General features: G+C 50.1%; 1 protein-coding gene and 1 long non-coding RNA gene across 6 annotated transcripts in view; one reads left to right on the top strand and one right to left on the bottom strand.

The window, feature by feature from the left end:
* The window catches only part of XXYLT1 (xyloside xylosyltransferase 1), a 197,002-nt gene that overhangs the window by 38,287 nt on the left and 132,079 nt on the right, over nucleotides 1-26,636 (bottom strand).
* On the top strand, nucleotides 4,906-7,328 carry LOC114676198 (uncharacterized). The gene is made up of 2 exons (XR_003727029.2): nucleotides 4,906-6,026; nucleotides 6,300-7,328. It is a non-coding gene; the product is annotated as an uncharacterized LOC114676198 (long non-coding RNA).

Genomic DNA, 26,636 nt, shown 5'->3' with positions numbered 1-26,636 from the left:
ATGTGTGCATGTGTGTGGGTGAGGTGTGTGGGGGTGTGTGTGGTGTGTGTGGTGTATGAGTGTGTGTGGTGTATGTGTGCGTGTGTGGTGTATGTGTGTGTGATGTGTGTGTGGTGTATGAGTGTGTGTGGTATACGTGTGTATGGTATATGTGTGCGTGTGTGTGACTGTGTGTGGTGTACGAGTGTGTGTGGTATATGTGTGAGGGTGTGTGTGGTGTATAAGTGTGTGTGCATGTGTGTGGTGTATGTGTGCGTGTATGTGTGTTATGTGTGTGGGGGTGGGGGTGTGTGTGTGGTTGTGGCATATGAGTGTGCATGTGTGTGTGGTGTGTGTGTGAGGTGTGTGTGTTTGTGTGGTGTCTGGTGTATGAGTGTGCATGTGTATGGGTGAGGTGTGTGGGTGTGTGTGGTATATGTGTGGTGTATGAGTGTGTGTGGTGTATGTGTGTGGTATACGTGTGTGTGGTATATGTGTGCGTGTGTGTGGTGTGTGTGTGGTGTATGAGTATACGTGTGTGTGGTGTATGTGTGCGTGTATGTCTGAGTTGTGTGTATGTGTGTGGGTGGGGGTGTGTTTGCATGGTTGTGTGTGTGGTTGTGTGGCGTATGAGTGCACGTATGTGGTGTATGTGTGCATGTGTGGTGTGTGAGGTGTGTGTGGTGTATGAGTGTGTGTGGTGTCTGTGTGGTGTGTGTGGTGTATGAGTGTGTCTGTGTGAGGTGTGTGTATGTGGATGGGGCAAGGTGTATATTTATTTTCTAGGGCTGCCACGACAAAGTAGCACAAACTGGTTTGCTTAAACTGCAGACACTGATTGTCCGCAGTCCTGGAGGCTGGAAGTCTGAGATCACGGGTCGGCAGGGCTGGATCCCTCTGAGGGCTGCGAGGCAGAGCCTGTTCCAGGCCGCTCCCCTAGCTTCTGGTGGTTTGCTGGAAGTCTTTGCCATTCCTTAGCACGCAGAAGCAAAGCCGTGATCTGCCTTCTCCTTTACGTGATGTTCTCCCTGTGTGAGTGTGCCTGTGCCCAAATTCCTCTTTTTATAAAAACACCAGTCATACTGGATTAGGGTCGACCGTGAGGACCTCATCTTAACAAATGACATCTGCAACGACCCTATTCCAAGTAAGGTCACATTCTGAGGGAGTGGTGGTTAGGGCTTCAGCATATGAACGCTTGAGGAACACAATTCAATCCATAACAGAGAGGGGAGGTGGGGAGAGAGGCTGGATGGGGAGCAGGGGGAAAGGCGGTGGGGGAGAGGGTCTGGCTGAGCTGAGTGTGCTGGGCCTGTGTGTATCTCTCTGGCTAGGATGGCGCTCCAGGGGCAGGTGTCTGACGGTGCCCAGTGTCTCTCATGACGGGAGCATCTGTCACTGTGAACGTCTGCAAGCTGACGTGTAAAGGACACGCCGATTGTGACGAAGCTGAACGAGTATTACACTATCACTGGTCCACCCACTGTCACTGGTACTGACTCCTGAAGCCTATCTTTTCTCACAGAATTCTGCTGTCTTCAAGCTGGTAAGATGAACAGACAGACTTCTAATATAAGCTGTCTTCACAGGGCCTTGAGGCTGTATTACCTCAGTTACAACAAAATCGAATTTTCAAAAATTGGAACTCAAAGATTTAAAATTGAGGTAAAGTGGCCTTCGGAAAAATATGTAAATATAAGATCATTTGCTCGCCCCAATCGTGGAAGCTTGATTCAAATAGCGCGTGCCTGCTCTCCATGCAAAGTGAACATCCTGATTGCCTGTAAATGCTTCAGGAACTCATTTCTTCTACAGTTTACTTGGCATTACTGTCACTGCAGAAATGTGCAAACGATGCGGGTGCTGATATCAATCAGTAAATTGGTATATACCAAATCAGCTGAAGTGAGGACAAGATCGTTATAATTATTCTTAAAACCCACGAGACCATTTCTAGGCGTCAGGGGGACCCATGAGCTAGGAAACTGAGGCTTGCCGACATCTCAGCCACACCTGGGCAAAAGGCTACTGGAATCTAGGTCGGGTTCTGTGAGCTGCCATGGCTGAACCCTGGACAAACACGGGTTTTGCTGGATGCTTTGGGGTTCCCAGGCCCCAGAAGATCTATCCACACTGATCCACTCTGCTCAGTTCTGAGGCAACTCAGAGCAGGGCCATCGAGCCCACCCACCCCAGTGAGGACTGCACACGCGTGTGTGCGTGCACACACACACACGCATGCACACATGCAGCTCCCAGCCCCGGGGGGTGGGAACAACTGGATGAAGCAGTGCACACGCACACACGCACACACGCACACACGCACACACACACGCACACATGCGCACACACCCACACACATGCACACACCCCCACATGCACACACGCACACACACACACACACACGCACACACGCAGCTCCCAGCCCCGGGGGGTGGGAACAGCTGGATGAAGCAGTGCACGCGCACACACACACGCACACATGCGCACACACCCACACACATGCACACACCCCCACACACATGCACACACGCACACACACGCACACACGCAGCTCCCAGCCCAGGGGGGTGGGAACAGCTAGATGAAGCAGTGCACGCGCGCACACACACACACGCACACATGCGCACACGCCCACACACATGCACACATGCGTGCACACACACACGCAGCCCCTAGCTCCCAGCCCCGGGTGGTGGGAACAGCTGGAAGAAGCAGTCAAGAGAACATGGGTTTCAAAATCCAATCTGGGCTTCAACTCCAGCCGTGCCCCTCACTTGCCATGTCCTCCTAGGCAAGCTGCTGCTCTTCTTTGAGCTTCAGCTTCCTCCAAGATGGGAATATTAATCCATACCTACAGGCTGTGTGAAGATTAAACAGCATTTCATATGAGGAGCCCTTGCACAGAGCCTGGCAAGAGCCACTCCTTGGTCAGGGGAACTTCCTGTCCTTTCTCCCTTCCACAGTAAGGCTGGAGCCGTCTCCGGAAAATATCTCCAACTGATTTGGCCACAAGTGCAGGATTGAAACGGAGGTGAACATTTAGCGGGAGCTTGAAAAAACCCCAGTTTCTGACACTATCTTCGACAAGCCAGGGATCTGGGAAAGCTTGGGAGGGGAGTGGTGTACTAACGTATATTAACACTTATTGTGAGGAAGGCACCGTTCCAAAAAGCTGACATATTTTAAAGAATCTTAATTCTCAGAAAGTCCCTGTGAGTAGGTAGCATGCTGATCCTTAACATAGGGGGAAACTGAGGCACAAAGAGGTTTAGTGGTTTGTCCAAGGTCACAGAGCTATTAAATAGTGGAGCCAGGACCTGAACCCAGGCAGTGCGAACTCGGCACTCACGGTCTTTTTTGTTAGAATCCTTTTTCTCTGTAATCACTTTTGGATTTCCCCTCTGTTTCATGAGCTTTTTGCTTTACTTTTTAGCCATTCACTCCACAAACACCTACTCGGAGCCAGGCCTGAGAATGCAGAGCTTGGCTGAGGGAGCCTGCACAGCACCCACAGGACCAGGCAAAGAGGCAGAAAGGGGTGTGGCCAGGAGAAAGGGGTGTGGCTAGAAGGGGTGTGGCCAGGAGAAAGGGGTGTGGCCAGGAGAAAGGGGTGGAAAGGAGTCCTGGGCATTCTGACAGCGCCAGAGGGTGCTCCTGAGGCTGGCGGGCAAAGAAGGCTATGAAGAAGGGGTGTCCGAGTTGGCCATGAATGACAGAGAGGATTTCTCAAGGTAGAGATGGGTGAAGAGAAGTCCCTCCAGGTGGCAGGAACAGTGTAAGCAAAGATAAGCAGGTGAAAGCTTGGCACAGCATCTGGGAGCCATGAGTGCCCCATCTGGCCAGAGCGCACCGAGTCAGCGCCAGGTCATGAACACCTTGAGTGCCAGGCCCCAGGATGAAGATTCTGAATGCATTCCAAGATTCAGTTAAGGAAGCAGCATGATCTGCCCATGATTCTGCCCATTCATGGTGGCAGCCACTCATCCTGCAAAAACTGTGCCCAGTCCACATGCTCCCTGGGAAAGCTACATTGGGTGGCCCCCTTCTCGCTCCTCCACATGGAGCCCTGAACTCAGCTGCCCAAATTTGTTTCTCCACAAAGTAGAGCCATACTGTTCCCCCAAAATGGAGGATCTGAGGGGCCAAGGAATGACTACTGCCTGGAGAGCTGCGAGACACGGAGCATCACCAATGTCCTTCCACCTGCATTGAGCTTCTTATTTCATTCCATGTACCAAATAAGCCATTTCGAGCGCCTGCTGTGTGTACGGTCCTGTGCCTGGGTCCCATGAGACCAGATCATTGTCATTTTTCTAGCACTTGAAACACATCTGTCCCCCTACGCCCACAATCACGTTATACAACCATGTCATCAACAAGAACATTCCTACTAAAAAGTTCCTGCTAATGACAGTGCTGGGAGAACATCCCTTGACACGTATAATTCCAGGACTGGACGTGAAATTCTTATGATCCAAATGAACAGCACTTGATGTAGAAGGCAGCGCGGCTTTGCCCACATTGCCTGAACATCTGTCAAGCTTGTCACTCTCAATCAGACGACACTAAGTGAAAAAGAAATCGCTTTTGGAGCACACAGGAAGGTAGCAGTCTTACGTGCTTAGAACCGCAGGGAGAAGTGAAGCCACACCGTGGTCTCCTTGCTGGTGCAAGGAGGCTGCCACCTGCAGAAGGTGCTAAAGCCAAGTCTGGGAAGACATCGGGGTCGGCCTGGGTGCAGGCACTCCTGGAAGTGTGAACGCCAAATGCCCCACCCATTCCACTCGTCAAAATCAGACCTAGCTGAGGTTGCACAGTTGGCTCCTCCCAAACCTCCCATGGATCCTCCTCCCCTTGAGAGGCTGGAACGAGGGAAACTATGCTTCCCAGATGCCCAAGCGGCGAGAGCTCTGGATGTCAATCAGGTGCTGTGACTCAGGAACGAGCGTGCTTGCATGAGACCTGCCCGGTGAGAATGTGGCTTCTGGCTGTCACTGCTGGTTAGTCCCAGTCACCTTGAACCCAGGTCATGCTGCCCCTTCCTGAGTACCTGAAAAGCAGGGCAGTGGTGGTGGCTTCTGTTCAAACTCCATAATCCTCAGACCTCAACTTAGACTGTCCACCCTTCAGCCCCCTGGAGAGTCCAGAAACGGCTGTGGGCTGGCAGCAGCTGCTTCTGAACGAGCTGGGAGTCCTTCCGAAAGCCCAGCCTGAACCCTGCCCCTTTAGCCCCTCCAATGATGTTGTAAGCACCTGATTCCAATATGAAACTCCTTCTGCTTACACCACCTGGAGTGGTTTCTGCTTCCTACGTGATCCCTGGTTGATAAACCCTGCCTGGCAAACCAAGGACGTGTGAAGGCCACAGGAACCACGGTGGAAGCGCTTTGGAAAGCACAGCTATTTACGGGAGAACCGCACGACTCGCTTCGTCCGGTGCAAAGCAGTAACCCCCTCGTCTGGCTCTGGCAGCACACCCTGTGTGCTCTCACCTTTGAGCTGAGGTGCTCACGTCTGAGGTGGAGGAAGGAGGGCGGCAGGTGCAGGCCAGGACGGGGCCCCAGTTACCTAGAGAGTAACTAACAGTGTTTTGTCGGAGGGCGAGAGAATCTGATGGGGGCAGCTCCGTATGAAAACTGGAGGTGCTGAGGCTGCCCCAGGCTCAGGAAACAAAGACCGAGGACAGGTGACAGGGCAGTGAGAAGGAGCTGGGCAGCACAGGAGATGGCAGGAAACTCGAGTCAGGCAGCTGAAGCGTGCAGTACTTGCCACAAACGGAGTCGGGCTATATCTGAAACAGGTTGTTTGCATGGACTCGATGGGGCTGTAAGACTCAGTGACAGGGAGAAGCAGCTGGATTGGGGTGTGTTGAGCTTTCCTGTCACCCAAGGCAGAGGGGCGCTGTATTCTGGAAGGTGGCAGGCACCATGAGATCTCAAGAGCAAGAGAAAGAAGGCATGCCACCCTGCGCTGTCGAATCTGCACCATGCTGGATCTACCGACACGTCGAAAACATTCTCAACGGCAGCAACATTTCCGGGCAAGTAAGTTCTCATCGCTTCTGTTCCCCTCACAGATTCTAATCCGAATGTTTTAAGCCAATGCTTCTCCAGTTTTACTGTGTCTATGAATCATCTGGGGATCTTGTTAAAATGCAGATTCTGATTCAGTAGGTCTGGGGTGGGGTCTGAGATTCTGTTTCTGGCCCAGGAACTACCCTTTGAGTAGTGAGACTTTAAACTTCAGAAACACCAGTCAGGATCCAAACTATTTACAGGTGCATTGCTGAGTGTCTGTTCCTTATTTCACACATGCAGCGTTCACATCGGCAAGAAGTGAGAGAACCTGGCCCAGGAAACACAAGAGACAGACAGTGGAACCAACCCCCAGGATAACTTACCAGCTCTCACCGAGTTAATTTCCTGCTCTCCCCCTCACCCTTACCCTGGAACACTTGGGAGAATATGACTTAATTTCCCATTTCTGGGGACTCTAAAAACTGTGCAGAAGGGTAAGGGAAGGGAAGGAAGTCACTGAGAGCTGACCATCTCCAGGACCAGGTAAAGGCTGAGATGGAGACACAGGCTTGCTTGCCTGCCTGACGCAGAAAACCCTGGGAGCAAAACAGGCAAAGGTCCCATAGGTGATTCGTGGAAGAGCAATCTAGATGGCAGATAGTCCTATACAGTAATGCTCAGGCACACCAGGGGTCAGAGAAATGAAACAAAGTAACAGTGAGGTGTTACCGCCCACCCACCAGCCCAGCCAGCACAAACAAGGAAATCACAATTAATGCTGTGGGGATGTGGAAACAGGTGCCTTCACGTACTATTAATGGAAGTGAGAATTGCTGTAGTTTATTGGGAAAACAATCTGGAAAGATCCTATATATATAGTACACACACACACATACACACACACACACACAACAATCTGGAAAGATCCTATATATATAGTACACACACACACACACACACACACACACACACACACACCCGCCTTAAGCTCAGCACTCCTACTCTTGGGAATCTATGCCTGGGAAATAAAAGCACTCCTCCTCAGAAGGACACACACACGCACACGTCCATATGTACAAACGAGAGTGTTTATGGAAGTATTATTTAGAAGTGAAAAAACTAGAGACAAAATGAATGCACATCAAAGAAAGAATGTTGAATCAGATACGGGCCATCCAGCCTACGGACTCCATTAACAGAATGAAATAAGAGAGGCACACCAGTTAACTCGAGGGACTTTTCTATGAAGTATTGATGAGCGAGAAAAGCAACATGCAGTACATTTGATTAATATGATCTCATTTTTATAAAACAATTTTTAAAAACTTGTACATGTATCTATGCATTGATGTGTGTCGTAACTGTCTATGACTTTTAGAAGCACAGATAAACGCATGGGAGGATTCCAAGTTATTAAATGAGTTATTTGGTGTGGAGTAGGGGTCGGGGTAGCATGGAAACAAAGGGACAAAATCCATGCATCCGCTGTCTCCCTCACACACACACGTGTACACACCCAGGGAAACAAGGAGAATGAGGGGTCCCTGGCCCTCGTTCCCTTTGTGGTGTCTGCCCGGAGCTCAGCTCTTGTGGGTAGCTGTCACTACGGGACGCTACGGGGGGGACTAATTACATGCCAATAAGTGTAAAGGTAGGTGGTCATCTCAGTGCCACTCGGCACTGGAGCTCCCATTCCTGGGCCCCGGGCCACAGCCTCCCTGTCAGAATAACGCTTGGGAATTTCCGGGAAGAAGAAATTCACTCTGTTCAGGGCAGCACGTTCTGCTTTTTGAAAACTACTTTTTAGTGGGTTCTTTCTCACAGGACGCTGAATTTCACCCCTTAAAGCTTCCGCTCCCTGCTCCACGTCCTGCCCCCGAGAGCCAGAAGGCACAAGCTCATTTCCTGTCCCACAGGAAGACAGAGATAATGCCCCCATGGGCTTTCTCTTATCTCAACTAAACATCCCTGGTCCTGCCACCGGTGCTGAGCACTCATCTGAGGCATTTCCTGACGGCAGGTCCGGTTCTTACTCCTCCAGCGAGACACAGGGATTTCGATAAGATGCAGGCGAGGACCCCAAACCTCCAAGCCTTCCCAAGGAACAAGGCAGCACTACCCCTATCAGAAAAACTCTGAAGGAGATACAGAGCAGGGTGGGGAGGAAGGCAGGTCCAGAGGCCCTTCCAATTTCCTTAGGAACCCCTGGCCTGTGGCCACCACTAGTGCGACTACACGATTACTACCTCCCAGCTTCCACACCGGGCTCCCAGTGCATGTCACCGAGCCTGCCTGGCTGTGACTTATGCAGGAAAGGCTGCACAGGAGACACCAGGCGTGGACATGCAGAAGGAACGAAGACAAGGCTAGGCTCTGTGTCCTCAGGAAGGCAAAGGAACGTCTTGGCTTCCTTGCAATCACCTTCTGAAGGGCTGTGGGCTGCGGCAGGGGCACTGGGCATTCCAAACTGGGGGAGAATGGAGCCTTCACAGACTTGCCCCAGCAGCATACACAGGCGACCGCAAAGGGAGAAATGAACCATGGTGAGTTAAACTTCGTTAATGTGAAACCTACCAACCCAGAATTACAGAGACCTGGGCCTGGAGTTGAGAGCCCCAATCCCAGAAACAGCTTTCCTGGGTAAAGGTAAGAGTAGGTACACAATGTTTCAGAATTCCCGAAGGAGGTGAGGCAGCTTTTGGAATGCAGTTCCCTGAAGGAGGAACCTTCAGTGGGGTTCTGAGAGCACCGTGTTCCTCTGAGGCTCTGTCATTAGCTGTCCATCAGCAAGTAGGTCACCTCTCTGCTTTGAGCCTCAGTTTTGTCTTTGAAAAAATGGAAATAAGGCCAGGCGCGGTGGCTCATGCCTGTAATCCCAGCAATCTGGGGGCCAGGGCGGGTGGATCATGAGGTCAGGAGTTCGAGACCACCTTGGCCAGCATGGTGAAACCCTGTCTCTACTAAAAATACAAAAAAAAAAAAAAAAATAGCTGGTTGTGGTGGTACACGCCTGTAATCCCAGCTACTCGGGAGGCTAAGGCAGGAGACTCATTTGAACCCGGGAAGTGGAGGTTGCAGTGAGTTGAGATTGCGCCATTGCACTCCAGCCTGGGCAAGAGTCCATCTCAAAAAAAAAAAAAAAAAAAAAAAAGGAAATAACATCTATATTGAAGCTGATATAAAAATCCAATACGGGGAATTGCATAAAATTACTACGTGACCTTGGATTGCTATATAAATATGACTTTATTGGTCCTGCTGAGGACAGGCAATGAAGGGTATCCAGTAAGGAGTCTGGGTAGCTGGTATGAAATGACAGTGACGGGGTGATAGCATGAGCCACTTTTCCCAACAAGAAGACAGAAAGAATGGATCAGAAACCAGGAGAGGATTCAAAGTGAATCAAGTTTAAACACACTCCTAGCCCGGGCCCCGAGTATAAGGCCTGACACTAGAGCGACTGGCTGGAGCTACATTCCACGACAATGAGCTGGATGCCCCCAGATGAGAGGAGGCCTCTGAGGGCTGTTTCATCCTCACTCCCGCAGAACAATGCTGAGTCTCCCGAATGCCTCTTTTGTTCCATATGGCACAAAAATCACAAACATCTTTTAACCACCCTGTGTTTTCCTAGCTGTTTGTTCTTTTCTCAAAGGTCCTAAGATCACAGAATCGTCTCCAAGAACAATAGCTGGGGAGCCTGTTCCACAGTTGAAACAACAAGGCCAAGGGGTTTGTGGCTGAAGCGGGGAAGGCAGGGGGAGGTCAGGAGCTGGGCAGGGGGGTGCAGCCTGTCCCTGTACTCCCTTGGGATGGGAAGTTCCCACTGGGCCTGCAGGATTCCTGCTCATGACGGGGGTACCGGCTGCCTATCTCCAGGATCACATTCCACTCAAAACTCACATGCTCTCTCTTTTCTCTCTGAAACGAAAAGCTTAGATTTCTGCCCTGTCTTCAGCCTAAGGCCTCTATCCAGACTCCGTGGACGAGATGATCTACTCAAAGGAGGGCACAGCCTAGGCGTCCAACAAAGGCCTCACCCCCACCCACTCTGGCAGAGCAGCTGCCCCATCCTCCTGGGGGTGCCCCTCCCAACCCCACCACTGCCCTCTGCTGCTCAGATGCCCCCTGCCCCAGCCCCCATGGCCACAGAGAAGGATAGCCTGGTAAAGAGCTTCAAGCTGGTCATGGAATCCTGGCTCCACCATGTCCTGGCTCCAAGGCTGGCCTTGAACCATGTGTAAACCATCTGTACCTCAGTTTTCTCATCTGGAAAATGGGGGTAATATTTGTATTGACTTTACAGCATTGCCACGAGGATTCAGTGACACTCCATATAAAGAAAGCACTGAGCACAGTGCCTGGCACAGGGAGCACCCCAATAATATTAACTAAGATTATTATTCCTGTTCAGCTGTAGCAACAGAAACACTCCTGTATTCCCATAACTATCATTAGCATTGCTATTATCCCTTAGTGTTCTCCTCGGACGGCTCCATGAAAAGTGCTCAGTAACTTCAAGAGGGAAACCCGTTTCATTCAGGATTCAGAGTCAGGATTTCCCTTCTCCGTGGCTCTGTCACCGAGCATCTACTCTGCGGGGTCCCGGAGGGGAAGACAACGCAAGCTCAGGGCATCTGCGGAGCTGGAAGAGCGCGGAGAGGGTGTGCGGCCTGGTGGGCACAGCTCCTGCATGTCATGCCAGCCCCTGCCCTGTTCCCAGAGAGTCAGGGTTCCTAGGGCTTACTCCCCCAAACCCTCGCCTGGAAATCAGGCTCACGGTGCTCCCCTACCCCACTGGGGCTGACAGGCAGGAAGGAGAGTGTGAGGGTGTGTGGCGTGTGTTGGGGCTGAGATTACAGCTCGGTGGCCTGTGGGCCACGCCTAGCCTGCTGCCGTCTTCTCCATGAGCAACCCCACACTCCCAGAGCTCAAACACCTGGGAACCACAGCGCACCGGCCACGCCCTTGGAAACGCTGGATTTACCAAAGCCTCCCTGAGCTATAGGAAGGCCTTGGCTGCCCAGCCATTGAGAAGTCTGTCTTTTCACCCAAGGATGTGGTCTGCCCTCTACTCAGGCTACACCTCCCGAGGCCTTCCAGGTAGACATTCAGCCAAGGACTGCCCCAGCTTGCGATTCGAGGGACAAGATGGTTATGAGAGATGCGGTTCCCTCTTGTGCAGAAAGCCTCGGGTCGCTGCACGCAGGATGGAGAGTGGCGCCCACGACCCGCACCTCTGCTCCTTGACCTCCTTTGGCCTTCATACCCTCCATGATGATGACTCCCCAAGACAGCGTACCTCCAGGCATTTTACTCCCCTACTGAATTCAGAGCCTCTGAACGCTCCTCTTTGCTGCCTGGCCCCAAATGACTTTCATCTTTTCTGCCCCTACACCCTACTCTAAAACCTTCCTCAGTCACATCGAGCATTTCCTGATCCCCAAACCTCCTCTGTACTCTCTAACCACTGGGGTTTGGAGCCAGCAGACATGCTGGTCCTATTCCGGAGAATGGCACCCAAAACCAGAAAGGCTGAGGGCCTCGTGCTGAGACTCTACAGGAGAAACACTCGCCAGGATGGGGACTCAGGCAGCTTTATCCCAGCATCCTAGCCCTACCATCAACTGGTCCTGTGACCTGGGCAAGTGGCTACCCCTCTCAAGGCCTCAGGGTCATCATCTATAATACTGGGTGCTGACCAAGTCATCTTTTTTTTTTTTTTTTTTTTTTGAGACGGAGTCTCGCTGTGTCTCCCAGGCTGGAGTGCAGTGGCGTGATCTCGGCTCACTGCAAGCTCCGCCTCCCGGGTTCACGCCATTCTCCCGCCTCAGCCTCCCAAGTAGCTGAGACTACAGGCGCCGCCACCTCGCCCGGCTAGTTTTTTGTATTTTTAGTAGAGACGGGGTTTCACCATGTTAGCCAGGATAGTCTCGATCTCCTGACCTCGTGATCCACCCGCCTCGGCCTCCCAAAGTGCTGGGATTACAGGCTTGAGCCACCGCGCCCGGCCTGACCAAGTCATCTCTAAAGGCATCGTCTAGCACTGAGCCTCCAAGAGAAAGCCCAGCCTGGGCCCTACATAGTCATCCTCCATTCCTCTTGTCTTAGTTCAAGCTATTATAACAAAGTACCACAGACTGGGTGCCCACAAACAACAGAAGCCAAGTTCTTACAGTTCTAGAGGCCGGGAAGTCCACGACCAAGGTGCCCACTGATTCTGTGTCTGGTGAGGACTGGCTGTCCAGTTCACAGACGGCTGCCTTTCCCCAGTCTCCTCATATGGTGAAGGGGTGAGGGAGCTCTTCAGGGTCTCTTTCATCAGGACACTCATCCCATTCATGAAGGTGCCACCCTCATGACCTAATCACTCCCCAAAGGCTCCACCTCCTTATACCATCACACTGGGGGTTAGGATTTCAACACGTGAATTTTGCGGGGATATAATTATTCAGTCCATTGTACCCCTCAATAGTCTAAAAGGGCTGAGGTTAAAAACACAGATGGGAAAAGTAAGGCTCTGATATCCCCCCATCCTCCAGGTGAAGGTGGAACACCAGCTCAGTGTCTAGCTGGAAAGTAGTACTCAGTAGTAGTACAGTAGTACTGAGTACTACAACTTGGTAGTACTGTAGTAGTAGTACTCAGTACTCAGTAGTACTCAGTACTCAGTAGTACTCAGTACAGTAGCTCAGTGTCTAGCTGGGAAGTCTAGCTAGAAAGTACCTCATGTCTGAGCACCCTAGAGCTGGGTCCCAGGAGAGCCCACAAACAGGTGAGAAAGGATGAGTCCCAAGGCCCTTTGACTCTACAGGAAGGGGGAGGCGACTGCTAGCCCCAGCGCCACAAATTAGCGAAGAAGCTGAGAGAAAGAAGGAAGTTTCCAGTTTTTTTGGTTTCACATTATTGATGGCACAGAACACACTCCTCTCACCATCCTGTCAGTGTAACAGCAGGGACGACACGCTCCCCTTGGGGGCTCAGCACCAGAGTGGGAAGAGCAACTGCTCTCTCCACCTCGCTGTGCCTGGGGATGTTTGCAGCTCTCCAAGAAGGACTCCGAGCCCTCCGTGCTCAGAGGCAGGGCGTGGCCAGTTGGAAAGGACCAGGTGCTGTAAGCCGGGAGCCTAGGCACTGGCCTGGCTCTGCAACGAACCGGCTGGGTGACCTTGACAAGGTCACTGTTCTCTGGTCTCACTTTCCTACACTGAAAAATGAAGGAGCTGGAGGAGATGATTTCCGTGTTCCCATCCAGCGATGGCATTCTATCATTCTACTAAATGGGAATGAAAGCCAGATCTAATCAGCTAGAACTCATTCAACCAGTATTTTTAGGTATCTTCAATGTGCAAGCCTCTAATTTACCCAAAAAAAAAAAAAAAAAAAAAAAGCCTTCGTTTTTTTCCTGAATGGCTGGAGGCAGTGGAAGGAGTGGAGGGCCCACAGCCTATCCATCGCAGTGGACAAATCCCCCCGGCACAGCACAAGGGGCTGCCTAAACCCCACCGTCAGCATCCCCTCTCCAGAGCCTCCCCGTCAGCAAGCCCCCGCTCCTGGCTGGCTGACGGAATTAGAAGGGCTTAATCTGCACCAATCTTCCCTCTTCCCACTGATGAGGCTTTGGGGATTCTGGAAGAACACGGAGGTGCTGCTGCCTGAGTCACTAACGTCGGTGATGTAACAGAGAAGGCCTCCCTGGGCAGAAGACGAGTGAGTCCTGAGGGCTGCGAGGCCTGCGTCTGAAGGAGCTCGTCAGCTGAATTATTGATGGGGCTCTGAACACTGCTCAAGTTTCCCCTGACAGATGCTTTCACCAGCTGATGGTTCCGAGACCAATTAATGATTGTGGATTCCAAGGCAGTGCCACCACCAGTGAGCATCTTAAATGTCTCCGGAGCCCACTGCAGGAAATTCATAGCCAGCCATCTCCTCAGACGCGGGCGCGATCATCACAGAGGAAGGAGGGGCACCAGATGCTACAGGGTCTGGGCCACTGCCCCATATCAACTTCTGTCCCCCGCCCAGGGCATCACCAGAACCCTAATGACAGCATGCAGAGCAGAAGGCCCTTCAAAGGCCTTGCAGCAAGTTCCAGGAGTCCTACAGCCTCAGGAAGATAGGTACCATGTGAACAAAGGGATCTGGGTCAGTAAGCTGAAAAAAGCTAATGCTCAACAAAGCTAGATGTGATTGTGTACTTCAGGACTTCTAGGGCCTTTAGTGTGCTCCGTGAATCTAGAAGAGGGGGAATAAAATGTATGTATTTTATTTCTCAAACTTTTATTTCTCAAACTTCCTTGATCATTACATCCTTTTCCTCCAGGACACATCCTGGGATTGGTGTTCCATGGAACTCGCTTTGAGAAGTGTGGGTCCAGACCACAGCCCTCATTTTACAGACAAAGAGACAGAGGGCCAGGGTGGTTAGGCAGTTAGCCAGGTCTCAGGTCGAGTCCCGCGTACTGAACGGCAGTGTTCTAGGTGCCTGCCAGCTGCTTTAGGGATAATGACAAGGTTTTCTATAGGAACGGACCAGATGGCTGGGGGCTGGACTGAGATGCTTCTGGGAGAACGATGGGTATAGATCCGAGACCTAGGACTCACCTGGAGGAAAATGGTTTGCGATGGCAGCATGAGAGAGCGCTGAGGCTTTGGGCCTGGCACAGAATACCTCTGTTTTCCCCTGATAATTTGTCTCATGTTTCTAGGCCTCCCCCTCTAGATTGTGAGTTCCGTGGGGGCAAGGACCACGTTTGTTTTGCTCACGAAGGCAGCCCCAGCACCTGGCACAGCGTCTGCTAAGCAGACAGTGCTCAGGAAACATCTGCTGACAGACTGATAGACTAATGAACACATGCCTTACTGTCTACTTCCAAAAACCCAAGACACTTTCAAAATGAGCACCCTTGTTTCCAGAGGCACGAACCCCATGGGAGTGTGGACCCCACATCATCCTTCACTATCACAAGGCTGCCCTCACTGGCCGGGACACAGTCAGCCGGGTCCAGGGACCACAACTCCCACCAGAGCCAAACAGAGTACAGAAAGCGGCTGGCTCCAGAAAGGCTGGAGTCTGAGCTGGCACTGGAACCATTTTTCACGGATGCAACACACATCTGTGTTTTCTATCAGGCTGCCGGGTGCACAAGGCTGTCATGGGTTATTTGAAGGACGGAGGGAAAAGAGCAGTAGGAATAAATGGCAGCTCAGCTTCTTTCAAGCGAACCCATTATTTATTCATTTATTACACATTTACGGAGCAGTCACTCACAGGGAAAGAGAAAAAAATGGAAGGCTTGATCCCCACCCTCAAGAAGCTAAGAGAAAAAAGAATGTGTAAAAAAGAGAAAATGAGAATGAGAAGAAGTGGTGTGTAAGTGACCACATAACAAGGAAGACAGTGACGTCAGAGACGCCCAGGCTAGACGTGTCCCCAAGAGCAGGGGAGGGGGCCTGGCTCCGACAGGGAGCTGAACTGATACTCAACTAGGGGCCTGGACATGATGCTTTTGGCCTCTACTCCTTGACCTTTGACCGAACAGTCCTAAAAGAGGGGAAAGCCTAGGGCCTGGGCCTTTCATCCCCATTTCCTTCTGTCGGAGGGCTGGGGAACTGGGAGAGCAGCCCAGGACAGGCCATCCTTAGGTAGGGCCACAGACCAGGAGGGCAGCCCCAGCCTGTCCACAGGAGGGGCGCAGGAAGGAGTTCACAAGGCCAGGATATGAGCTCACAAGCCTGGTGGAGGTGGGCAATGGGGAAGAGCCCAGGAAGGGCAGCAGAGGGCTGTGGCATCTGCCTTCCCCACCACCTGATCCAAAACTCTTGCGGTGGGGAGTTATCCTGCATCAGAACTCAAGCTCAATCAATCCCCTGGCCCCACGCTTCCAAATGCAAATTATCTCAATGAAGCGAGGAAACCATATTGATTTTCAATTGAAATCTTGCCTGAAAGAAGTTGAAATGTTCATGATCAAAATCTGTGGCCAAGAGATGGGATCAGACCTAAAGGCCCTGTTGGCACCAACCTGGTGGCAGGTGTCGGCAGAGACCTGCATGAGGACAGTCCTAGGCAGTCACAGCCGCTCCAGCAGGCGCCCCCCTCCCGCGGCAGCCAGATCCCCGCCAGACAACACTGCCCTGAACAGGGAAGGTGCAGGCAGGAGTGGCTCTTCTGCAGGCTCACAACACCCCGAGATAACTGAGAAAGACACAGGGAGTACCCCAAAACCACATGGAGGAATTTCTGCTTTACAGTCAGCAAATGAAAAATGTCAACAGTATCTCCCAAATCACACGCACGCCATAAGGTTATTTTTCAAGTTCTGTTGACTGCAGACCTGCCTTGGGCAAGCTGGCGGTTTTCTTTCTCTTTAGTGAGTTGAGTGCTACTCCTAACACACAGGTGAGGTCGAGAGGCCCACTCAGTGCCACCCGAGGCAGGATAAGGCCGTGAAGGAAAGGCTGCCAGACCCAGGCCTGCGGAAGCCACAGGAGCCACAGAGCTAAGCGGTGGGGCAGTCACTCTCCCACCTGACCCTCTTTGGCGCTGTCCTGGCCTGTGGCAGTTTAGAAGTCACCTTCTCACTGGTAAATGTGATTGGTCATTCTGTGACTCATTCATTCGTTCATTTCCATTAGTCCCAAATGTTCGCTGGGAATGTGTTGTACCAAGCACTGGGGACATAAAAGTGATGAAGGCACAGTTCCTGCTCCCTAGGAAAGAGCCCGTGGACTTGGCCTTCCACATTCGGCGTTGTCAATTCTGCGATAGTCTCGGCAAAAAACCCAACCGGGCAAACAGGCTTAACGTTCTCCACAGGAAGGAAGCATGCAGGGACAGAATGTCCATTCCTGAGAAAAAGGAGATACAAAAAGAGACGTCCCTGGAGGGCTCCTCCTCCTCCTTTCAATCTGAGTCAGACTGTTCGACAACATCTCCACCTCATCTGCCAGGTGGCCGGAGGGGGCGAAGGCACAGCCTCCCAGGGGCCCTCTGCTCTGACCTGGTTGCCTGGTGGAAAAACACTACAAATCTGGTAGGAGGTGATTTGATTTTCTTGCCTGGTTGCGGTGCAATTACAGTGTCATAAAACAGAGGGACCGAAAGGCTCTCACAGGGAAGCAGAGGGAAACGGTCTTTCCATCTTCCCGTGTACCATTCCGTACCGCGACTGCAGCAACCTCCATTTTACAGAACGTTCCCCCTGTGGATTTTCAGAGCCAGACTAAGAAACTGAAGGAAGTCTTCGTGGGCAGAGGTGGGAGGAACCTGGCGGACCTGGGGTGGGCATCTGCATTCTAGAAGAGTCTTCGCTTTGGGAAAAGCCTTCTCCAACACAGCTCCCCAGTAAACCTGAGTGTTCAGAGATCAGTGCTTAAAAGAGAGGCCTCAGGAAGGGAGACACAGCAAACCTGGAATCTAAGTTTGGGGATTATCTCACAGTGGATCTGACTCTCAGGCATCACTCCTGGATGTGGCTTTGCGTTACTCCCAGGTATCTTTGTCAGTTCCTCCGGGGATGTCGTGGGCTTGCCAAAAAGGCGCTGGAATCAAAGTTGTAATTCACATATTTTTATTGATTTATTTATTCCTCAGGCCCCATCTACTTGCAAAGATGTTGAGGTAGCATGTAATGAAGAAAATATAGACAATGTTAACATTTTAAAAATAGTCAGATGTGGTGGCTCATGCCTGTAATCCCAGCATTTTAGGAGGCCGAGACAGGAGGATTGCTCGAGCCCAGGAGTTCAAGACCAGCCTGGGCAACACAGTGAGACCCTATCGCTACAAAAAATCAAAAAAGAATTTGCCGGGCGTGGTGGCACGTGCCTGTAGACCAAGCTACTTGGGAGGCTGAGGCAGGAGGATCACTTGAGCCCAGGAGGTTGAGGCTGCAGTGAGCCATGATCATGTCACTGCTCTCCACCTTGGGTGGCAGAGTGAGACAAAATATATGTGCGTGTGTGTGTGTGTATACATATAATTTTTTTTACAGAGCAAAACACCATGTAGAAAGAGGAAGTATTAATAAAAACTAAGATATTTGATCCGAATGAATTTTGAAGGGTCTCTGAAATGACTATATGAATCACTGAAAGAGGTAATTGTGCAAATGTGAACATCACATAGGCTGATATAATATCAGAGCTAGAAGGGAGCTTAAACATCCATAAATCCATCTCCTCATACAGATAGTCAGGAAACCCAAGGTCCAGACAAGTGAAAGAGCCTGGCGTGTCAGGAGCCAGGGCCCATGAGGACCTGTAACCTGCCACGGGGCCAGGGAAGCTGACTGCACATGACCACACCGCTGGCGGGAGGCAGATACGGAAACACTCCGTCCCTTTCCAGCATGCAGTCCTAGTCTGCTCAGGGACGCACTGATAGCTCCGCCTCAGTACGGCTCCCCAGGGAGGCAAATGACTGACAAACACCCGCACATCCCTTCCTACCTGACACGCCACATCATCACCCACCAGGGCGTCCAAGCCAGAACCCCTGGTGCATCCTTAACCCGTGGCGCATTCATCCTCCTTCCCAGCTGCCCCCCTTAAATCTCATCTCAGCCCCAGGTATTCATGTTTTCACTCCCCTCCAATGTCATCTCCATCATGCAACCAATATCAACATCCTAACATGAAAATGAAACCAGACCTCCCCATCCCCAACAGGATAAAGCACAGATGCCTTCGCATGGTTTATGAGGCCCTCTGTGTCTGACTCCTTGGACCAGCATTCTTACCTGAACACCCTCGGGTCCTGGACTAAACTCGCACAGCTCCCTAAACTACCCTGAGCCACTGCTCATGCCGCTCCCTGGACCTAAAATGTCCTTCCTTCCTGACCGACTCCTACTTTCCTTCCAATATGTCACCTCTTCCTGATGCCTTCCCTGATTACCTCTAGTTGGGCCTCTCCTATGTGTTTAGAGCCCCTCATCACAATACTTGTCTGTTACTTGCTAACTTGAGTGTCTCCCCTCTGGTATAAGCTTCTTGAAGGTGGAGACTTTTATTTCTGTCTCTTCAGATCTTAAAACACTGTTACACAATAAATATTTGCTGTGCGAGAATGACTGGCTGATTGCATAAATGAAAGCATGTGCTAGCACCGGCAGATTAGTAGCACCATCTTGTCCCAGTGGCCAAGAAAAAAATCCAAATGCAAGTCCAGTCATTTTCATTCTCTTGGAAAGTAAAAAGGCAGCTAAATCATAAAAATGAAATAAAAATTTTCATCTTTTAAAAAATGACTTTATACAGATCTGTCAGTACTTATGATTGTTCTACCCTGGAAAAAATATTGTGTGTGGGGAAGTCGCGGCTAAGGCAGACAGGGACAGCAGAGTTTAGAGTCCGCACTTACACTGCAGCCATATACATCCTCCTGCCCTCTTTTTAATTTTTTTTGGTAACAGCTTTCTCGACATATAATTTAAATACCGTACAATTCACCCATTTAACGTGTACAATTCAGTGGATTTTAGTATGCTCACAGAGTTGTGCAACTATAACACTATTTTAGAATATTTTCATCACCTCAACAAGAAATCTCGTACCCTTTAGCTATTGTTCCCCCAAAACTCTTGGACCACCTGCCCCAGCCCCAAGCAGCCATTTTGCCTCTTGTGGATATTTCGTCTCAATGGACGCATACAGCGTGGTCTCCTGTGATGAGCTTCCTTCACTCGTCTTCATGCTTTCAAGGTTCATCGTGCTGCGGCATATATCAATTCTTCAGTCCCTCTATAGCCAGATAACGTTTCATCACATTTTGCTTTTCCATTCATCAGCTGATAGACATGTGGGTTATTTCCACCTTCTGGCTATTATGAATAATGCTGATATGAATGTTTATTTGCATGTCTGTGTGCGGGCATATGCTTTCATTCCTCTTGGGTCTCTACACATCTATCTAGGAGTGGAATGGCTGGTCATGGTAACTAAGTTTGTGAACAGCCAGACTGTTCTTCAGAGCGGCTGTACCACTTCATATTGCCACTATCAGTGAGTGAGGGTTCCAATGTCTCCAACTCCTCACCAGCACTTGTTACTGTCCTGCCTTTATTATTATTATTATTACAGCTGTCTAGTGGATATGAACTGGTATCTCACTGTAGCTTTGCTTTACACTTTGCCTGATGACTAACGATGCTGAGCATCTTTTCGTGTGCTTTTTAGCCATCTGAATGGCTCTCCTGCCATTGTGCCAGTCTCGGTAAATACTCAGTGCAAGGTACTCAGTTGCCAGGATTTCCTGGCAGATCTGGGGTCCCTCTCTGAGGACTTTCAGGGACAGCCCCGGCATGCCCACCAACAGCTAGGAGTTGCTCATTAGCACCTTTAGAGATGACTCTGGAGCTGACTCTGAAGTGCCAATGATTACCCTCAGTAGACAGGGACCATCTGAATGCAGCCTGCTGTCTTCTAGAAACTGCTAGGTAGGGCTGGGCTTAGAGGGAAGGGCAGAGATGAGTGACGATGGGATGGGCCTTGCTGGTCCTCAAGGACTTTATAACCTTCAGCTGTGGAGACACCAGGTAAGATTAAATAAATGCTTTAACCACGTCATTAGCAGAATGCTTCCGGAACGAGGAAAGGGCAGAGCTGATTCCGACTTAAGGGTGAAGTGTAGATTAGGGAAAGGGTTCGTGGAAATCGCTATGCTAGAGCTCAGCTCACAGAGGAAGTAAGTTTCCACAGCCAGAGTTGGGGAAGGACAGGCTATGCCAAGAAATCAGCCTGAGCAAAGCCCTGGAGGTGAGAAGAGGGGAACAGAGGCAACAGGCAATCCGGAGGGGCTGGGCTCAAGTCAGCACCTTCGAGCATCTGAACACATGTACCCATGGCCATACACAACAAAACGTGCACACAATTTCAGGGTGTGGGGAGAGAGGAGAGGGCAGTGAGGCCGAAAGATCAGCTTGAGGCCGGATCAGAAGAGGCCTTCATGCCCACCAACGGCGGCTTTGTCCCATATGCTCCGAAAAACGAGGCAGAGCCGGACCCAATGGTGACAGGATTCCCAAGGGTCTGCTTAGCCCAGGACCTGCAAACACAACACCATTGCCAAGACCTGCAAATTCTGCAGGCAGGACCATTCAGGTCCCTCCTTCAATGTATCCCATGTGCCCCCTACAGCCTATTCTCAGAAATGGGACACAAACAGCGTTCTCCCTTGTGCTGGCCTGCTCCCTCCGCCTGTTCCTTCCCCAGCTGCTGAGGAAGCAGCCTCGCTTTGTCACAGGCATCCTCATTACCCACTATCTGACCCCTACATTGCTCAAACACCCTAGACTCAGAACTCGAACCACCCTCTTTGCCTCTCCCCATTCATTTCCAAACACACACGGTCTTCTTTGTTCATGAAAGGGACGGGTGATCTGACTTGCCTGAAAGGCGGGTGGATTTTTCAGTCCTAGCTCCACATTCATCAGCATTTAACAAGCAAGGGCAGGCCCTGGCTTTGCAGCTAGCTGTTATAGAGCAGACAGACATAGAGCCTTTGGCTAACTATAGCACAGCTATTTCTGCAACTGCAGCAAAATGCGCCACAAATCAGCAGTCACAAAGAATGGCTTGGAACCTGCTACAGCAAGAAAATGCATCTCCAGAAAGCTCCGTTCCAGTCGTCACACACTTTTCTCACTCTCTTTCCTCCACTGTGGTCCCAAGTCAACAAGGCAAGCAACAGTTCAAACTGAGAACTGAGAGCCTCCTTCTGAGGAGACCACTCTCAGAGCACAAGCAGGGCCAGGGCCAGGGTGGCGAGACAGGCAGGAGGTGACAAACCTCTATGGCAAATGTTTACCAGTGGCCCCACCACATCCAGGCTAATTTCATAGTCATCACAAAATATAAATATTACCACACAGTGAAAAGAACACTGGATTATACCTGAGGCTTGGATCTTCCATTTCCTAGTTTTAGGACCTTGGGCAAATTCTATACAATGAGGACACTGTCTTTGATGTCTGTCCCTGAGGGCCTCAGTGAAGAGGTTTGGCAATGAAGACAGAAGTCCAGGCAGGTGATCAGCATCTAGCAGGCCCAAGCGGAAGATGCTAGAAGCCAGCCAGTGAGACTTGGGGGAGCCAGGCAGGACCTCACTCCTAAGGAACTAAAGAACCCAGTGGGGTCCCTCAGTGCCAGCCTGCAATACCCAGAGGACAAGGATAGCACGTGATTAAGAGCAGGAGCTCCAGGACCACACCGCCAAGGCCTGAAGCCCACCTCCATCCACATTCACAGCTGTGACACGCTGGCCATGAGCTTCTGCCTCAGCTTCCTCACCTCTAAAATGCGGATAGAAATAGTACTGGCTTCATGGAGTTGGGATAATTCAACATTCCAATGCTCCAGCCTGGGAAACATGGCGAAACCCCATCTTTACAAATAAAAAAATTAGCCAGATATGGCGGTGTGCGCCTGTAGTCCCGGCTACTCGGGAGGCTAAGGCAGGAGAATCACTTGAGTCAAGGCTGCAGTGAGCCAAGATCGCACCACTGCACACCAGCCTGGGCAACAGACTGAGACTCTGTGTCAAAAAACAAACCAAAACAAAACAAAACAAAAAACAGAAACTAAGTGCTTAGAACAGTGCTTGGCACATGACACACATTCATTAAGTAGGAGTTGTTATTACAAACTATGTCTCTGTTCACCGTTAATTTAAACTGCATTTAAATTGCAGTTTGAGAGATAGGCAAAGTTTTTGGAGGAACTAATGACATCAGCCTTCACTGGGGAGATGGATACACCTAATCAGAGCTGAAGAACCAAAGAGGAACACCATCATTTTATTCTCGGCTTACTTGGAGATTTGCAACTGACACCTACCAGCCAGGAGACTGTAGTGAAGCAGGATGCTTAAAGACTAGGAATAATCGTCTTTCATAACTATCTGGAGTACTTTAAGGTTTACACAGATCTTCAATAACGCTGAGATGCACAATATGATTCTTATTTTACCAATGAAGAAAGTGAAGCAAGATTTTAATTATTTGCTTAATTCCATGCACAATTCTCTTTCTACCAAAACCACATATTCTGATGGACTAGATTTTCTGGTAAACAAGGGCAGAAGTAACTACATTCCGTAAACTGAATCTTCCTGCTGAGTTCTAGTGAAACAAAAGCTTACAACATCATAAATAAAATGCCCTGCTTGGGGTGGAGATGGTGGGCAGGTGTAAGTACCAGCCTGGTTTCAGGGACCTGACAGGAGGGTGGCAAGAGAAGAAATCAGCCAGATTAAGGGGCATGAAATGTGAAGAGAAAGGTGGCTGGAGCCCCACGTGCCCCGCCTGCTGAGCAGACAGATGGCTGCAAGGCCCAACGCTCTGATAAAGAAAGGAAAATTAATTTTTCTCGAATGGGCCTGGAGTCCCAGCAGCTGACATTGGCAGGTGAATAACTGAGCCAGCCCTGGGGGTTAGGAGTGGGAGGGGGAAAAAGGGTGGGAACTTTCTTCTCAAGTAAGAAAGAAAAAACTGGAAGATTCAATAGGTGTCCAAGAGTTTCTGGAAGTTCTATAGGCAAATGTGATCAAAGACCTTCAGGAGAAATTTGTCCCATAAATGACAGCATCTATTGAACTCTAAAAATGAATGTGTCTGCACCAAGAAAACGAGATTTTCAGCTTCCAGCGTGATAAACATTTCATATTTTAATCACCTCTGCTATATCTAACAAGCAGAGGCAGATGATCTGGTGTGTAAAAGGCTCTCCGATGCACACGCGTGGCAACTTGTTGCCATGCAGCATTGTGTACAGTCACGCACCACGCGACAACGTTTCAGTCAGCGACAGAACACACAGGCAGAGGATGGTCCCAGAAGATTATAACGGGGCTGAAGAATTCCCATGGCCTAGTGACGTCTTGAGGATCCTGACCCTGTGCAGGCTAATGTGTGTGTTTGGCTTCTAGGTTAATGCGTGTGTTTGGCTTGTTTTCAACAAAAAAAGTTTTAAAAAATTAAAAACTTAAAATATAGAAAAAAGCTTACAGAATAAGGATATAAAGAAAAAGTATTTACTTTTGGCTGAGTGTGGTGGCTCATGCCTGTAATCCCAGCACTTTGGGAGGCTGAGGCAGGAGGGTCGCCCGAGCCCAGGAGTTTGAGACCAACCTCAGCAATATAGTGAGACCCCTGTCAAAAACAAAGAGAGAGAGACAGACAGACAGACAGACAGACAGAAAGAAAGAAAGAAAGAAAGAAAAATTTTTTTACAACTGTACAATATATTTGTGTTTTAAGCTAAGTGTTATTCCAAGAGTCAAAAAGGTTTTAAAATTTAAAAGTTTCTAAGTAAAAGAGCTGCAGTAAGCTCAGGTTAATTTATTATTGAAGAATATTTATTTCTATAAATGTAGCATAGCCTACATGTGCCTGAACAGAAGAAGCTTACAGCAGTGCAAAGTAACGTCCCAGGCCTTCACACTCACCCACTGACTCACCCGGGGCAACTTCCAGTCCTCCGAGCTCCACTGATGGCAGGTGCCCTATACAGATGCACCATTTTTCATGTTTTACTCTTTCTTTGTACTGTACTTTTTCTATATTGAGGTATTTTTAGATATACAGATATTTACCCTTGTGTTATAGCTGCCTACAGTGTTCAGCACAGAAACATGCCGCACAGGTTTGTAGCCCAGGAGCACGAGGCTGCCCCAATACCATACACCCCACTGCTCCTACAGGCTACAGACCTGTACCCCACGCTACTGTAATCCATCAGCACACACACTGGTGTTCCCAGCAGCTGACAAGATTAATTTGCAGGATGCCAGGAAGGGACTCGGAGAAAGATACAAGCTGGGGCGCTGGCTTCCCCGGGAAGAAATGTGTGTCCGCACGGAGCTCCTCCAGACAGGCCTGCTCCCTGCCTCTGGAAGCCTGGCAGACAGCAAAGGCCTTCCACTGGCTGGCATACTTCCCGCTGGCTGGCATCATGGTGTGAGGAGGGCTGTGTGTGTGTGTGAAGAGTTATCAGTCGTTTCCAAACATGACTCAGTAACTCAGAGCTCTTCTGTAAATGTGAGTATCTGAAGGACTCTTGTGGGGAAAGGTGTGTGGACATGTTTTCGTCTGGCATCAGAGTGTGTTTAGCAGGGGCAATGGGTAGAAACCACAGGGGTGTAGATTGTTTTAGGTTTAATATACAGAAAGACATTCTGCCAAACTCATCCAATCATCAAATAATGGGCTGCTCTGAAAGTGGCCACGTCCCCACTGTGGGAGGTAAAAAATCCACATGAAACTGACAGATCCAGGATGCTGCAGGCAGAATCCAACAGGAGGCGGATGCCCTCGGCGTCGCTCCCATTCCCAGAATTCTGTGATGATATCAACAGAATCGATAATGGTCTGCTAGAGTTAGGAAAGACAGTTCAATTCACCTTTCTCATTTTATATAGGAGGAAACCCAGGTGGATAGGAAGGGAGTGACCCAAGGCACCTGAGTCTGTCTTTCCATCGCCTCATCAAAGAGTCAGTCAGCAGGGGCAGGGATGTTTGTTCAGCATTTTAGTGAAGAGAAAGGGGTGTCGGGAGATGGGATGGGGGACAGTGAAGTACAAGTGGCTTCCATTTTCCAGAGCACACTGGGCACCTCCACACTTCCCTGGATAACCCAGGCTGGCTCAGAACATGGTACCCAGGCCTCAGCACCAGGAGGCTGAGACCCATGGGAATGACGCTGCAGCAGAAGTCAGCTGCTTTTGCAAAATACGTAGCAGGATGGGGTTCTTGTGAGTGAAGGGGCAGATATGGAAACTCAGACTGAAAGAGCTTTCTACTGTAGAAAAGGTTTTTACTGTGGGAGATTTTCTACGGCAAATCTTTGCTCTCACCTTAGATGGATAAATGGATGATGAATGGACAGACGGGGGATGGACAGGCAGGAAGGCAGTCAGGTAAGCAGGCAGGCATTATTTTAATGCTTCCATAGGGCAAGAGAAAGGTTCACCTGATTCAGGTTGCAGACATAAAAAAGTGAAACCCATGCCCTCTAATAATGACAAACATTCCCTCTGTGGTGTAGAAGCTATGAATGGCCTGGCTGGATACAGTTTCCACTAAAACCTACACCACTGAGATTTCCCAATGATCAAAAGCCCCCAGCAACAGTCTGAGAGCAGCCATGCATAGCTCCCTTTAATTACATACTGATCACAGCATCACCAGGGACATCACCGTGCTGGGAGGAAAAGCGATAACATCATTTTGCTGGAGAGACCCACACAGGTCAGAGCAGAAATACAGCCTTTGCCAAACGTGACTGTGGACAGAGATGAGCGATCCACTTGCACAGGGCTCAAACGCCAGCACAGGAACTTCAGTGCTCCTACAGGTTTGAATGAAAAGACTAAGATTATCTTTAACATGCACGTGTATACTGCAAATCCCCCCTGCTCCAAAAAAAATGGGACTCAGTGACCCAGGCTATGAGGTGGTTGGGTATGAGACTGCAAAACATCTCAAGATCTGCTATTTCCTAATTCAGGAAACAGAGGATGCGGTCTAAGAACCATCACTCCAGGACCTCAGGGGCATTGGGGACAGGCAGGGGACTCAGCCCAGGAACCTGGGTTCTAGTCCTGACCAAGCAGCCCTGGGTGAACGCAACTTACAC

The sequence above is a fragment of the Macaca mulatta genome, chromosome 2 (assembly GCF_049350105.2).
Source record: "Macaca mulatta isolate MMU2019108-1 chromosome 2, T2T-MMU8v2.0, whole genome shotgun sequence".
NCBI classification, from domain to species: domain Eukaryota; kingdom Metazoa; phylum Chordata; class Mammalia; order Primates; family Cercopithecidae; genus Macaca; species Macaca mulatta.
This window is presented reverse-complemented; position numbering and strand designations above follow the sequence as displayed.